Genomic DNA, 16781 nt, shown 5'->3' on the forward strand with positions numbered 1-16781 from the left:
TTCTCCTGCCTCAGCCTCCTGAGCAGCTGGGATTACAGGCACGCACCACCATGCCCAGCTAATTTTTTGTATTTTTAGTAGAGACGGGGTTTCACCATGTTGACCAGGATGGTCTCAATCTCTTGACCTCATGATCCACCTGTCTCGGCCTCCCAAAGTGCTGGGATTACAGGCGTGAGCCACTGCGCCCAGCCTGGTCCCAAACTCTTGAGCTCAAGTGATCTGCTCACCTCAGCCTCCCAAAGTGCTGGGATTACAGGTGTGAGCCACCACATCCAGCCACCTCAGCCTCTTTGAGTAGCTGAGACTACAGGCATGCACCACCACACTTGGCTAGTTAAAAAAATTTTTTTTTTGTAGCAACAGAGTCTCCCTATATTGCCCAGGCTGGTCTCAAACTCCTGGACTCAAGCGATCCTCCCACTTCATCCTCCCAAAGTGTTAGGATTACAGGCATGAGCCACAGTGCCTGGCCAGGTTCCCCATTTTCATTTAGCTCTGAGCCCTGCAAATTATATAGCCAGTCCTGTCTGGGCAAACTACTTCTCTTATGCCTCTGTTCCCCTATCTCTAAAATGGATTTTTAAAATATTATCTGCCTTGGAGAGTTGTTGTGAGTATTAAATGAGTTATATACATATAAAATACTTAGAGCAGGGTCTGGCATGTAGTAAGTGCCGTGTAAATGTTAGCAATTGCTATCATGCCTATTAATTGAGGCAATGAGGACTCTGGCAATTAATCTGCAAAATATAAGGATGTGATCATGTTCATGTCTCCAGCTAGTGAAGCAGATCAGATCAAGTACATAGGGAAACAATGCAAGGAGAGGAAAATGTGACCCCTCAACTTAGTTCTCACACCAGAAGACATGCCTCATTAATCCCACATCCATCTGGGCCCGCAGGGCTGACAAGAGAGGAGAACGCAGAAGCCTGAGAAGTGTGGAGTCAAGGCCAACCTCCCGCCAGAGGGGCTGGCAGTAGAAGTCAGGCACGGCTCTGAGGGGTAGGACAGGGTACCTCCTGGAAGCAGCCTGCGTCCTCCCCAAGGGGTCAGCCTGGGGGGCAGGCTGTCCTCAACTCAGGCCTCATTGCCCTTCCTTGAGATGGTACTGCAGTCACAATGGGGGGGCCCAGCCCCAGCCTTCTCTCTCCCCACCCCCTAGCCTGTCTCACATTCCAGACAGATCAGAGGATGGGATATTGTGCAGGATGGTTTATTATGATGATTATTTTAAATCATTTTTTTATTGGCACGTAGCATGCACACACAAAAGAGGAGAAATAATAGACTACCATCTCAAAAATCCTCCCAAATACTGAGGTCAAGAAATAGGACATCCTTCTCCAGTGAGCTCCCCCATCCAGTTACACCCTTCTTTCCAAATTTACCACTACCCTACCTATTATTACTATTTTTTGAGAGGGAGTCTTGCTCTGTCCCCCAGGTTGGAGTGCAGTGGCGTGATCTCGGCTCACTGCAACCACTGACTTACTGGGTTCAAGCGATTCTCTTGTCTCAGCCTCCGAGTAGCTGAGATTACAGGTGCCCACCACCACACCTAGCTTTTTTTTTTTTTTTTAAGTCTCACTCTGTTGCCCAGGCTGGAGTGCAATGGCACAATCTCGGCTCACTGCAACCTCCACCTCCTGGGTTCAAGTGATTCTCCTGCTTCAGCCTTCTCAGTAGCTGAGACTACAAGCATGTGCCACCACAACTAAGTTTTGTATTTTTAGTAGAGATGGAGTTTCACCATATTGGCCAGGCTAGTCTTGAACTCCTGATCTCAAGTGATCCACACGCCTCGGCCTCCCAAAGTTCTGGGATTACAGGCATGGGCCACCATGCCCAGCCTAATTTTTGAATTTTGAGGAGAGATGAGGTTTCACCATGTTGGCCAGGCTGGTCTTGAACTCCTGACCTCAAATGATCTGCCTACCTCTGTCTCCCAAAGTGTTGGGATTACAGGCATGAGCCACTGTACCTGGCCCCTATTATTTTTTAAAACTATGATATTTCACTTTTCATAATTTTTTAGTTTTTACAATTTCAAATCTATAAAATAAATGGGAAGACTAGACTAGGAACACCTATATTTTCACCTCACATACCAACTGTGAACATTTTGCTACATATTCTCTCTCTTTTTGTTTCTCATTTTTCTCTCCCACCACTACACACATAATTTTTTGAATCACTTGAGAGTTACTTGTAGACATTATGACACTTTATTTCTAAATATTTCAGCACATATCTCCTAAGAACAAGGGCATTTGTACAGTGCAATTACCACACTCAAGAAATTTAACATTGCTACCATGTAATATAAGTTGATATTCATACTCCCCAGTTATCCCAATAATATTCTTTATAGATATATATATATTTTTATAATTGATAATCCAATCTTGGGACACACTTTGCATTTAGTTGGATGTCTCTTTAGTCTTTTTAAATGTAGAACAGTTCTGCATTAAAAAAAATTTGAGGGGACCCCATGCGGTGGCTCATACCTATAATCCCAGCACTTTGGGAGGCTGAGGTGGGTAGATTACAAGTTCAGGAGTTCGAGACCAGCCTGGCCAATGTGGTGAAACCCCATCTCTACTAGAACTACAAAAATTCGCTGAGCGTGATGGCGGGCACCTGTAGTCCCAGCTACTCGGGAGGCTGAGAGGCAGGAGAATCGCTTGAACCTGGGAGGTTGCAGTAAGCCAAGATTGCACCACTGCACTCTAGCCTGGGTGACAGAGTAAGATTCTGTCTTAAAAAAAAAAAAAATTAAAAATTTGTGATGTTGACATTTTTGAAGTATATAGGCCAGTTTTGGGGAATGTCTTTTAGTTTTGATTTGTCTGTTTTGTCACGATTGAACTCAGTTTAAACATTTTTGGCAAGAATGTCACATGAGTTTTAATGTTAACCATATTTATTATTTATAATTAGTTTATTATTAATAATAATGGCTGCAATTTATTGAGTGTCCATCATGTGATGTGGGGATTATTGTGTCCATTTTACAGATGAGGTCACTGAGGCAGAGAGAGGCTAAGTACTTTCCCAAGGTCACATAGAAAAAGAACAGGCCAGGATTAGGTCTGTCTGACTCCAGTGCCTATGCCCGTAACCACTGCAGTTGACTACTATAGTGGCAATCACTGCTGCCAGTGATGGCTGGTCCCACTGGAAGTAGACCCAAGGGTGTGCCTGGAGGCAGGGCCTCCACTGTGTTCTTAGCTGAGTGCCAAGCTTAGCCTGGGCCAAACCCAGAGCCAGGGTCCAGATTGTTTATTTAACAAACAAAACAAACAAATGAATGTTTGTTCTGTGGACAAAAGTTAGCATGGAGTCCATGGACCATTGTCACCATAGTCACCTAGAAAGCCTGTCAGAAACACATCTGTGGGCCCCGCTGCCAACCCACTGAATCTGCCCCTCTGTTGGTAGACCCTGAGGATCCAGTGAATTAGGTTTGCCTGATGATCCTGATATAGATAAAATTAAGTGAAAAGAACAAGTTTTCTACTAAATAATCACACATGTCTCTTTCTCCGTTTGAAGCTTACGTGGTTAAATATGGATTTAAAGTTTCAGGAAGGACATTAGAAAACTGTTACCAATATTCACCTCTGAGGAATGGGGCTGGGAGCCTGGAGGGCTGGAGGAGGACTTTACCTTCTACCTTATGCATTACTAGAAATGACACAAGTGATAAATTAATAAAAATTTTTACACATTCTTAGTGTAAAAAATTAAACATTGCAGATAAGTAGGGTTATTATATAATTTATCACCAAAACCAAACACTTTGGGGAGTTAAAGGCAGTGTTGTTGTTAGTTACACCCCCAACAGAGAAGACAGAAGCCATCCTGGGCATACTGGACAGGTGTGCACCTTCGAAACCTGCAGTCCCCTTTGATGCTCCCATTTGGTAACAAATGCCCCTAATCAGAGGTAACAACTATTGTCAGCTTGATGTGTATTTTACAGACCCTTTAAGTACAATATGTAGCCATTGAAAACACTTTGGCCATTTCTGCTTTTCTTTCTTTTTTTTTTTTGTTTTTGAGACAGGTACTCACTCTGTTGCAGGCTGGCGTGTGGTGGTATGAGCATAGCTCACTGTAACCTGGAGCTCCTGGGTTCAAGCGATCCTCCTGCCTCAGCCTTCTAAGTGGCTGGAACTATATAAGCACATGTCTCCAGGCCTGGATGGTTTTTTTTTTTTTAGTTTTTCTAGAGACATGGTCTCACTGTGTTGCCTGGGCTACTCTTGAACTCCTGGCCTCAAGTGATCCTCCCACCTCAGCTTCCCAAAGTGCTAGGATTACAGGCATAAGCTACTGTGTCCAGCCTGGCACTTTCTCTTTTTACATAAATAATATCACATGGAATATATCAACATGCAAGTTGTCTTTTTTTCACTCAGCAGCATGTCTTGGAGATTTAGTCATGTCTTGCCACATGGAGATACTTCGTTTTTTTTTTTTGAGATGGAGTTTCGCTCTTGTTGCCCAGGCTGGAGTGCAATGGTGTGATCTTGGCTCACCGCAACCTCCCTTTCCCGGATTCAAGCAATTCTCCTGCTTCAGTCTCCCAAGTAGCTGGGACTACAGGTGCGCAACACCATGCCCAGCTAATTTTTGTATTTTTAGTAGAGACAGGGTTTCACAATGTTGACCAAGATGATCTCAATCTCTTGACCTCGTGATCTGCCAACCTCGGCCTTCCAAAGTGCTGGGATTACAGGTGTGAGCCACCGCACCCAGCGGGAACTACTTCATTTATTTGAGAAATGCATGCTGTATAGCATTCTACATATTCTACATATGAATCATCTACATCCTCTGGTGTATGGATATTCAAGTTGTTTCCAATTCTTTGGAATTATTAACAGTGCTAATGATCATGATGATGGGGATCTTGTATCAACAGTGGAACAACCTAGTATCCATCAGAAGTCAGCCTAACATTAAAATATTATCAGGAGGTGGCATTTTTTTTTTCTTTTTTGAGGTGGAGTCTCACTCTGCAACCATGGGTGAAGTGCAGTGGTGTGATCTTAGTTCACTGCAACCTCTGCCTCCCAGGTTCAAGCAATTCTTGTGCCTCAGCCTCTTGAATAGCTGGGATTACAGGCATGTACCACCACACTCAGCTAATTTTTGTATTTTTAGTAGAGATAGGGTTTCACCATGTTGGCCAGGCTGGTCTCAAACTTCCAACCTTCAGTGATCTGCCAATCTGAGGCTCCCAAAGTGCTGGGATTACAGGCGTGAGTCACCATGCCCTGCCAGTAGGCGGCATTTTTGAGGCACAACTGAATTTATGTGCATGGTCCCTCACTAGGCCTGAGGACTCTCCACTTTTCATATCCAGGAAAGATGCAGATGGGGTTCAGAAGTGAGGCTCTTCCCAGCTTCACCATTACAAGATCCTCAGAAGGTCTTTGGCCTCTCCAAATCTTTCCTGCATTTGAGGTTCAGCAGAAGCTTCCAGGAGAGTCAACTCTTCCATGCTCACTCCGTATTCCTCATCTTCCCCTCCCTCTACTCATGAGGCTTTTTTAAACTTATCTGAGGTGGCATTTGGGTATGGTGGAAAGAGCCTGGACTTTAGAACAGGATAGACTCTTTCATTCCCAGTTCCACCACCAAATGGCTGTATGACTTTGAGAGAATTGCTTTACCTCTCTGGGCCTCCAGTTCTTCCCCATTTGCAAAATGGGGAAATATTATCTACCTTCTGGGATTATGAGCTCATATGTGGGATAACAGAACAGGTCATGTACATGCCCCTTGCTGCTGCAAGGTGAGTGCTCCCTACATGTTCACTCTAGTCCCCTCCCCTCTCTTGCCATTGCTCTGTGTGGATTAGTGCCACTGCAATGTTGAAATGCCTATGGGTTCTCCAGAGAGTAGGGATTGTCCTTCCCCCATTTGGCACTAACCTCACTCTTCCCAAACCCTGGCACAAGTTTGGGGCACATTTGAAGTCCCCAAAAGGAGGTAGAGATGCAAAGAGGCTGCTGTGGGTGCCAGGCTTTATCTTTTGCTGGGTCCTGGGGTGCTATCCAGCAAAGGACAGGGAGGTAAGGCCCTGTCCTCGGATAGATATCTGCTTCATGGGATTTTCAATCTGATAGGAGCAATAGTTCCTAATCCTGGGGTCTCTAGCCTGACAGGAAGACACCTGGTCTTTTTCCCCAGAAGATCTCTGAGACTGATGGGAAGGGGCGAGTCAATATCCTCTCAAGTACCTCACCTGATGAAGGAGACTTGATCTGACATCAATTTCCAGGAAGTTTCCAGGCTGTTAGAGGAAACGCATTCTCATCTGGAAAGCCGTCCAAAATTCGGTGAAGACTTCCACTTGGCGTGAACCTCTCTTCAAGCACCATTTCCTTACGTATGAACACATGCCGGTCTTGCCTGGACTGACCTTCCTGAATGCAGGTATATTATCTTACTTTGGGGACTTCTGGTCCCAGCATGTTGCTAGCTATCTTGAAAAATGCTTGCAGATTGGGCACATTCTCGGGGGCTCCTTATTTAAAGAAGAGTCAGGGTTCTTAAATAACTCAAGGGCACAGACAAAGCAATTCAGAGCATGAGAGTGAGTGAGTCATCAAGGACAGCTGAGGGGACAGGATGGCCCGAGAGGGGCTGCCTGGGCCTAGGGCAGAAGGACCACATGGGAGCCAGGCCTCCGCCTCCCCACGCCACACCTGTCTGTACTCCCTTCTGGAAACTGCTACAGGTCTGTAGGTGGTATTTTAGAGGAGCAGCCATGCAACCTCTCCCCATGGGAGCTGTGTGCCGAGGGGGGCACCTGTGTTCGCGTAGGAAGGGAGAAAACATGTCAGACCCTGAGCGGACTGGCAAGGCAAAACTGCTGGTTAAATGGCTTTAAAGTAGTGGCCATTTATAAGTTAATGAAAGAGAAAATAGGCACATTATACATACAGATTTGTCCTTAATGAGGGGAAAAAGCATTGTTTACTGATGTTCAGTTCTAATTATCCATGCACAGGGCTAGTGCCGCCATTCTCCCATCTTCCACCACATTCTTTTAACTCCTTCAGTGCCCACCCGGCTCTCACCCATTCCCCAGAGCATGAGTTTCCAGTGCTGGCTGAATTCCTGGCTGACTGCAGAGACTTTTGACCCTGGCAGACAGCACAGCAGCGGCTTATGTCCTCTGCTCTCCTCAGCTGAGAGACCAGATGGAGGGCAGGGACCTCAGGGCAGCCACTCTTGGAGGGAGGCGGAGCTCAGGGGTGTGCCAGGGAAAACCCAACTGGGGAGGCAGGTGGAGGATGAAGATTGTAAGCTAGAGACTCCCCAAAAAGCCAGGGTTTGGTAGAACCACCCACCAGTCTTGTCCTTTGCAGTTATTCTGAAACTATCAAGAAGGAAGGGGGCTCCTCTGGGAGAGGCAAACAGCAGGATACCTCTCAAATGGGCGGCTCACTGAACCATTGCTAAGGTGACACCTGTCCATCCTCTTCAGCATAAGCAAAAAAAGATCACTCTGGGATAAACAGATAACCCCTTGCTGCCCCATAAGCTCCCCTCACCCCGAGATCCCAGCCTGCTAGATGCTGCTTGTCTCAGTGGGGAATAAATAAGCAATAGACATGAGAGTGGAACATGCATGACGACCCCTGCCAAAGTGAGCTCAGGGTCTGCTCAGCTTAGAAATTGGCAAGGAGGAAATGAGCTACTCACTGCAAGTGGGGTAGGGAAGATGGCTCGGTCAGCCCCAAACCCTAATCATCAGGGGCACACTTGAGCTGTCTTCAGGACACTGCGCTGGGAAGGGATTTGGCTTTTCCTTGAACTTTCTGGATGAGCAGCAGTTCTAACTTGCTGATGCTCAGAATGCATTCTCCACTCTGCCCTGGGAAGCCCAGGAGAATGTGGAGGGTGGCTTCAAGTGGTGATACCAAAACCACTACCACCATGACCATCACACAAGAGAACATGGGGTTACCCCACAACACAGTTTTGGAGGTTTGATCAAAGAGAGAACTTCCCGATTGATTAAAAAGGCAATTGGGCAACATTATGCCATTAAATGAGAAAATTTAGATAAAATGGGCAAAGTTGTAGAAAAATGCAGATTACTAAAACTGACAAAAGAATAGAAAGCCTGTATAAGGGAGGGGGACATCACACGCTGTGGTCTGTTGGGGGGTGGGGGTGGGGCTAGGGGAAGGATGGCAGGGGGTGGGGAGATTGGGGAGGGATAACATTAGGAGAAATACCTAATGTAGGTGACGAGGGGATGGAGACAGCAGACCACCATGGCATGTGTATACCTATGTAACAGTCCTGCAAGGTCTGCATATGTACCCCAGAACTTAAAAAAAAAAGCCTATATAATCCTATAACGGTGAAAGAGCTTGAATCCTGCTGAGCTTGGTAGCTCATGTCTATACTGCTAGCACTTTGGGAGGCTGAGGCAGGAGGATTGCTTGAGGCCAGGAGTTCAGGACTAGCCTGCATAGTATAGTGAGACCCTGTCTCTACAAAATAAAAAAAAATATATTGGCTAGGCATCTTGGCACATGCCTGTAGTCCCAGCTATGGAGACTGAGGTGGGAGAATCACTTGAGCCCAGGAGGTTGAGGCAGCAGTAAGCTATGATCATGCCACTGTGCTCCAGCCTGGAAGATAGAACAAGATCCCGTCTCTCAAAAAAAAAAAAAAAAAAAAAAAAAAAACTTAAATCTTTAATGAAAGCTCTCTGCACACAGAATGCCAGGTTCCAATAGCTGTCCTTCCTTTCTTATTATTGGGCATCTGCTGCCATTCAATTTTTTTTCTTTTTCTTTTTCCTTTTTTTGAGATGGAGTCTCACTGTGTCACCCAGGTTGGAGTACAGGGGCATGATCTCGGCTCACTGCAACCTCTGCCTCCCAGGTTCAAGTGATTCTCCTATTTCAGCCTCCCAAGTAGCTGGGACTGTAGGCATGTACCACTATGCTAGGCTAATTTTTTTGTAGTTTTAGTAGAGATGGGGTTTCACCATGTTGGTCAGGCTTGTCTCAAATTACTAACCTCAAATGATCTGCCTGCCTTGGCCTCCCAAAGTGCTGGAATTACAGGAGTGAACCATGGCGCCCCACCATGTGCTGCTATTCATAAAGCCAAAGCTTCAAACTGCATCCTCCTCCTTATGCCTATTTTCTGTACATTAAAACCTTGAGATAAGGAGAGTTAGGTCTCAATCTTCCTTCCCTTCAAATCAGAGGAGACACCCTGCAGCACCTTTTTGATAAAAACCTCCCATTTATTTGCAGATTGGAATGGTAATTGAAAGAACTTTCATGATATTATTCAGTCTTTGCATCAAGCATGCCACTTATTTAATCTGCACAAGTGTCCTGCAAGAGAGACACTAGGATCCCTGTCTGAAGCCTGTTCTCTTCCGCTGATACTTCGCTGCTACCCCAGAACAAGCCTACTCCTCCCTCGGGGACAGAAGCATCATGACTGAGTCCTCCCCACTCTCCACTCCCATCACTAGCCATCAACATCTCGGCCAGAGTTCCAGGCCCCTCTGCCTTGATGACAATGCTTGGGAATTTCTTCAGTTGGTCAATGACCTTCTTACACAGCTGTCCCCAGAACTGAACCTGGCATTGAAAGGTACAGTTGGCTATCCTGGTTGTGTATTGCTAGGTTAGAAATTACCCCAAATTTAGTGGTGTAAAACAACCATTTATTATGTTTATAGATTCTGTGGGTATGGAATTCAGATGGGGTACAGAAGGGAAGCTTTGTCTCTGCTCCACAGAATATGGGCCTCAGCTGGAAATTTCGAAGTCTGAAGGTGACTCAACTTTTGTGGGCTGGCATCATCAGAAGGCTTGCTTACTCAGGTATCTAGTGAGTGGGGCTGGCTGTCAGCTGGGACTTAGCTGGGACTCGGCCAGAATATCTGTGTGTGGCCTGTCTAGAGAGCTTGGGCTTCCCCACAGTATGGTAGCCAGGTTCCCAGGAGAGAGTGACAAGTGAAAGCCACATTACCTCTTAGGATTTAGTTTTGCTGGTTGTGCAGCAACATGACATTTCTACATTTGCAAGTCCTGCCCAATTTCAAGAGCTGGGGTGTCATGATTCTAGTAAGGGTGTCAAGATTCTAGGTGGCACTGGAGATACTAAGTAAACCTTTTAAGAAAATGTCACGTGGCTCATCTGCCTAACTCAGAGGAAGCTCTCCATGCAGGAGGGCCTGGGAGGCACTCAGGGTGCTAGAACATCATTCATTCAGTCAGCACAAGTGATCAGAGCCTCCCATGTGCCAGCTGCTATCCCCTCACAGCTGCACTGCCTTTCAGCCCCAGCCCCACTCAGGTTCCCCCATTGAGGCCTGCCAGATTTGATCAAGATGAGAGAACTTTGGGCTCAATTCTCTCCAGCCTCCCGAGAAACCTTCTCCCTCTGGGGGCTGCTGTTGAATGGAAGGTTTATACTCCTATTTCCCAAAGGTGTAGGCATGTCGAACAGTTTCTGTTTATTGAAGAATAAAACAATAAGTTGTTTTTTATTTATATATAGCTCTTGTTTTTTTCCCAAGGGATAAAACAGGCTTCCTCAATTGGAAAGAGGTTCCTGCCCTTCAGCAGGACTTAGCAATGGGAGAATCCATGTGTGAATTAAGTCACTGTGGTATAGAGAAAGAAGTTGGGGAGCTCCTCTAACCTTTTCTTTAGCACAGGAGCATGGCTTATACAGCTAGTTCACTGGCTATTATACTGGAAAGTGTACTGAGTGGGTCAAGACAAGTGGAGGTATAGCTAGCATAGTAATCACAATAGGGCTAGGCACTGTAGCTCACACCTGTAATCCCAACATTGTGGAAGACAGAGCTTCGAGGACTGCCTGAGCCCAGGAGTTCAAGATTAGCTTAGGAAACATAGTGAGGCTCTATATTTACAAAAAGAACCCGAAATAACAAAACTAGCTGGGCATGGTGGTGTATGCCTGTCATCCCAGCTACTCAGGAGGTTGAGGTGGGAGGATTGCTTGAGCCAGGGAGGTTGGGGCTGCAGTGAGCCAAGATGGCATCACTGCATTCCAGCCTGGGCAACAGAGCAAGACCCTGTCTGAAAAAGAAAGAAAATAAATAATCATCAATAATAACCACTATATATCATATTCTGGGCTCTGAGCATTTTATACAACATTATGAAAATGATATTAGTACCTTTCACCACAATTGTTAGCAGATTACATGGAACAAATGAGGAAAGTAATTTCTCTAAGGCCCAGTGTCATTAAGTAACTTGCCCAAGAGCACACAGATAAGACGTGGTAGAACTGGGATTTGAATCCAGGCCCGTAGTCCAGAGCCTGTCCTCTTTAACATTGGGTTCTGATATGCAGCTAGCAGGCCTAAGAGCTTAAAGGGAGGGGTGGGAATTGGAATACAATAGGTGAGGCACACAGGCTCTGGGTGTTGGGTCTCTCTTGGTTAGACACTGAAGACTCATTTTGCAGCCTGAGTCTCCTCATCTGGAAATGGGGATAATACCTACCCCAGTGAGTTATATAAGGCACTAGCAGAGCACTCCAGACCCAGTGGGTGCTCAGTACACCATTGGAGAGTTCCCTTCCTTTTCTCCCCTGGGCTGCTCTATGGAGAGAACTTTCCTGCCCAGGGAACAGGGAGATAGGCCAGGATGACTTTGTTATCTGTGGTAGCTGTTAGGGAACCCTGGTTCCCTAAGCTTCTGCTGGTTGTCAGAATTCCAGTCCCTCTCCACTGTGCTTTTCATTGGCGGAACTTTAAATGATTTTATAAAAACTGCAAATGTACAAGGTAATTGAGTCTTCTGTTTTATTATCCTGAGCTGCCTGGACCTTGCCCGGCCTCCTCCTCACTCACCGAGCCGCCGGAATAAAGTTGGAAGTGTTTGCGCTGGTAATATATAGGACTTAATTAACCTGGCCTTTTATAGCATTTCCAATGGAGGGTTGGAACGAACTTCGAGGCAGCTTGAGAAAGGGAAAGGGGGGGCCTGGGGTGAGAGTGTGTATGTACATACAACACTTGATGTTGGTTTTTTCTTCTGTTCTTTTCTCCAGTACTTTAATCAGCATTTAATGACCCAGTCGAAAATTCATCGTTTGGACCCAAGCACTGGTAGGAAGGCAGGAGGGGAGGCCTGCCTGCCTGCCTGGCTCCCTCCCTCCTGAGCCCTACAGCAGGCCATGGAGTGGTGCGTGAGTTCTTACTGTGCCAGCCACATTCCCAGAAACTTCCAGCAAAGGTTAACCCTGCTCCTCTCAGGTAGGAGACAATGAATGGACATTAACAAATGGACTCCCTGTGTTGGCTAATGCCACTCCCTACTCAAATGCAGACCAACCTAGGATGGCTCCAATGGCTCATGTCCCAATTCCCGGTCCCTAAGGCTGTGTTCATGTGCTATCCTGCCTGCCCCTTCATCCCTCCCTTCCCAACATGAAGCCATGCCTGAACTGGACACCCTTCCATACCAACTGAAGAAAAAGTAATTCAACTCCAGTCCACCCTGGGTGCAGCAGTCTGTCTGCCAAGATGTCTTCATGCCGCATAGCTATTATTTTCAGGAGGATTCCAAGTGAGGGCAGTCAGGGTAAGTGCCTCTTACCAGCTGCCTGCTCAGACCATTGCTCCACATACCCTGGCTCATAAATCCTGCCCCAGCGCTGCCGAGTGGTTACATCATCCCCAAACCTCATGCAACAATTCGATTTGGAAATAAAAAGGCAGGTGTTAATTGACTCACTCCTTCTGCCCCTTTGTGCTGCCCTGACCCTCGATAGCTTTTAACCTCACAGTTAATAAAAGTTTTGGGCCCAGCCCTAGCACAGTTCCTCATTCATTCTTTCATAACGTCAGCAAATTCTTCCTGAGTGAGTGTAAAGCACAAGTCATTGGCCAGAGCCTTAGGGAGGAGGGTTAGGTGGCTAAAGATAAGCAAGAAGCATTTCAAGCATTTCATGCCTTAGGAAAGACTGCAGAGGATGCTCACAAATAACACAGATTTGGGCAGCAGTGCTGTAGGCTTCCAGAGAAGGCCTGGGGCAGCCAGAGTTTTAGAAGCTCTTGAGTTTGCCTGTTCAGCATCCATCCCTCCTCCAAGATCACCCAGATTCTCCTTTGGAGAATCCACATCTCTCATTAAATCTATGTGGTTCCCAGTGGGGCTGAATGTCTGGGGTCCTTAGGAGTCAGCCCAACAGTAGAGCTGGCCATTCAGGGCAGGTTAGCCCTCAGCCACAGTGATCAGTTCAGCCATGGGCATGAGACTTGGGCTGGGCCAGTGAAAGCTATTGCTGCAGCTCCCGGGAAGGACGAGCTCTCTTTTTCCACTGGAATTGGACAGAAGTAAACCTGGAGCTGCTAGCAACCATCTTGCCCTTACTTGGGAGAGGCTTCATGAACCTGAGAGTAAAGCCCATCACTTCATTTGCTCCCGAGGGACAGCCTCTGACTTCAGGCCCTACTGTCTCCTACCCAACAATGAGAAGCTCTTGGTTTTTAGGTGTGTTTATTACCCAGGCCCAAGAAACTCTCTGTCTCCCTTCAACTAGTCTGTGCCCAAGCAGAATATCAAGGAAAGCAGAGCTGAGAAATAAGGAAAAGATGGTTAAAGATGTTGGGTAGCTGGATCCACCCCTGCCGAAGGTTTCTTAACCTGAACTTTCACTCCTCAACTCAAGGGTGGGCCAAGGAAACATGTTTTTTTTCTGTTGTTGCTGTTGTTATTTTTCCTACTTTCCTGTTTGTCATAGAGTTAGTGAAGTTCAGGGTTGGGGGTTGACAGTGCATCATTTGGGGGTCCCTTGTTTTTAAGGTTTGCACTTGTGTGACTCTGACAGTGAGTGCCTTCTTAAATTTTGTACCCTAGGTGCCTCTCTCTTTTGCCTATTCCTGGCCCTGCTTAGGTTGCTGGAGGTCCACCCCTGTCTGTCCCTGAACCCGGCCTGAAGAATTCAGAGTTAATCACTATTGTCTTTCCTCCCCTACAGGTAGGCTTGGCCCATTCTCTAGACCTTGGAAGATAATGTTCCATAGAGGCCTGTTCTGAGGCTTTACCAGGTCAAACCAGAGAAGAACCAAGCAATGTAACTCATCCCAGCCTAACTATCCTTCAAGGGCAATCAACCTACACCATCCAAGCACAGAGAAATCAAATCCATGGAGAATCTTTCAGTTAGGCTCAGAATTTATTTGGGACACTGGATTCACTGTTCTCAAGATCTTAGTTGTGTTCATCCATGATTTGACCTACTTTAGAGAGAAGATAGTCTTCCTGGGCTCAGACTAGTTGAAGGTAAGGAGACAGGCCACTGGGTGTGGGGAGACCTCTCTTGGGATAATCCACACACAAAAACCAAGAGCTGCTCACTGTGGTGCAGGAGACAGCAGGGCCTGAAGCCAGAGGTTCTCTCTGTGTCCTTGAATACACTTTACTCCTCTGACCCGTTACCGTGATTTGGAGAGACAGACAATATAGGATGGGCTCTGCAGGCAGGGAGGTCTGGTTATAATCCCAGCTCTTCCTAAATTGAGTAAGACTCACTCTGAGACTTAGTTTCCTCTATCATCTCTCAATAGAACCATAAAGGTACTTTCCTCTTAGTATTGTTTTAAAATTCAGTAAAATAATAAAGGTTTAGCATAGGGTCTGATATAAATTTTCAATGAATTATTGTGGTCAATATTGTTCTAGAAAACAAGAGAGCTTATTAGAAGATCAGAAGTACTGCCAACCACTGAAGTGCCAATTCTAGATCCAGTCTCAGCCTTTTGAGAACTAATATCATTGTTTTCAAGCCGTTCAAAAACCAATGTGAATTGAACACCTAGTATGAGCTCTCTGGGGGAAGAGCCAAGTCCTGCATTTTTTATCTTAAGGGGTCTTCGATACCTCTAGCCCACAACAGTATCTCCATTAGGATTCCTCTCTGATAGTGTTCATTTCTTTTTTCTCAATGGATGCCTTTAAAAAAAAAATCCTTGAAGAAAACCTGTACTCCTCAAATACACCACTCAGGAAACCTGTTCTCCTCAATGGTCAGTCAGGTGACCATTAAATCATTTACATGGTTAATTTCTTTTCAGATATGTGTCTTTTTCCATAGTTACATAATGAGAACCTTGAAGGCAGGGGCAGGTTTTAGACTTCTTGATGCCCCCATACATCTAGGTACAGAGTAGGTCTCTGGACATCAGTATAAGGCCCTTGAGCCTGATAGCTGCCCAGGTGGGTACTGTGTGCCTGGACCTGGGAAAGACAAAAGAAAGGGCACTAAAGGGGTTCCTGAGAATGAAGAGGCCCTCTGACTTTAGAAGGGAGCCCATACACTTTTGGACTGGAACAATCAGAAAGTTCTTTCTGGAGAAGCAGCAGCCAGAAAGACCTGGGGCACTGGGTCGACCAAAGCCCTTCCCAAGGCTGCAGTGGCCCCAGCCAGTTAGCCCGGCCTCCCTACCAGCCCCAGGGCTGCAACTGAACAGTGTTGGCCTCAGTAAAAACAGCACCAAAGCAAAGCCCTAACTTCACTGGAGAAATAGCCCTGCACCCTTCCATCCATTAACATTTTGCACCTTAATGCGGCCATATTTTTGGAAAGCCAATTCGTATTGGCTGAATAGCTTATTGGTATGCAGCTTTGGTTTGGGGTGGGGGATCCTGGGAGGGGGGGCACTCTGCAAAGGGGATGTAATTAAGCCTCAGAATGTTCGATATATGCCCCAAAAGGTGGGGGCGGTACTTGGGGGACCTAGAGCAAGAGTAATGGGCTCGTCCAAAAGGTTTGTGTGTATGAAGGCTTGACCATTTCTGGGAAGTCTCACCGTGACTGCCACCCTTGCTCACCCCTAGCCCCCACCAGAGCAGGGCCACCCACTCACCCTTTGGGTGTCTAACTTCGAATTTCCCAAGCAGACCCTATCGGGCAGCTCTTCTCAAATAAAATACATCATCATTCGCTCCATTAGAAAATAAATGTATGGCTATATTATGGGATTTGCATTCCATTACCTTGGTTTGCATGCCATAAAACATTTATTACACCCTTGGGCTAAAGTCTTAATAATGACTGGGTGTGAGGCACTAATGTGGTGCTGGTCTTGCTCAGGAACCAGAGATTAATGCCTTTTGATGTCACTCAGCTAATAGTTGTGCTCACCAATTTGTCCCATCAGAAGACATTAGAGTCAGGCCCCGTGCAAGGGTTGGGGAACCACTGCTCAGCTTCAGCTGGGAATCGAGGCTCTCTGTTCCAAATGGCCAGAAAGAAATCTCAGAGTTCCCCCTCTTCAATCCCCCATTCCACTTCTATCCCCACCCCAGCCTTGGCCAAGTCCCCACCCGTGGGTGTGAAAGCTACAAAAAGAGGTTTAAATGTCTACCCTCCTATCAGACAGCAGTGGAGGTGGCAGCAGTCATGGGTGGGCATGGATGTGTGTGTATGTGCATAAATACAGCCAGACACACACACACACACACACACACACACACACACACACACTCCTCCCTTCCCTGTTAAGGAATTGCTTCACCAGACCTGCCTCATTCAGCTACAGAAGCCCAGCAGCCCAGTAGAGGAGGCTCCAGTCCAACTTCACTCCACAGCTAGACCTAGTCACAGCCCCCAGCCCAGGAGACAGGCCGAGCAGATCCTCTGGGGCTGTATTGTGCTTCTTTAATGTCATCAGATGACTTGGTTGGAGGAGCCCTGTGGCCAGGCCTTGGGGAATGTCCTCTTGT

At 46.5% G+C, this 16781-nt stretch overlaps 1 long non-coding RNA gene across 1 annotated transcript in view; it reads left to right on the top strand.

Annotated features, from left to right (window-relative positions):
- LOC141580598 (uncharacterized) overlaps positions 1 to 16781 on the top strand; it is a 32100-nt gene that overhangs the window by 13570 nt on the left and 1749 nt on the right. The window contains exons 3-6 of the long non-coding RNA XR_012512849.1: positions 6214 to 6459; positions 9312 to 9660; positions 12103 to 12635; positions 14035 to 14339. This is a non-coding gene — a long non-coding RNA (uncharacterized LOC141580598). The remainder of the gene's footprint in view (positions 1 to 6213; positions 6460 to 9311; positions 9661 to 12102; positions 12636 to 14034; positions 14340 to 16781) is intronic.

Source organism: Saimiri boliviensis, chromosome 12 (genome assembly GCF_048565385.1).
Source record: "Saimiri boliviensis isolate mSaiBol1 chromosome 12, mSaiBol1.pri, whole genome shotgun sequence".
Classification (NCBI taxonomy): Eukaryota; Metazoa; Chordata; class Mammalia; order Primates; family Cebidae; genus Saimiri; species Saimiri boliviensis.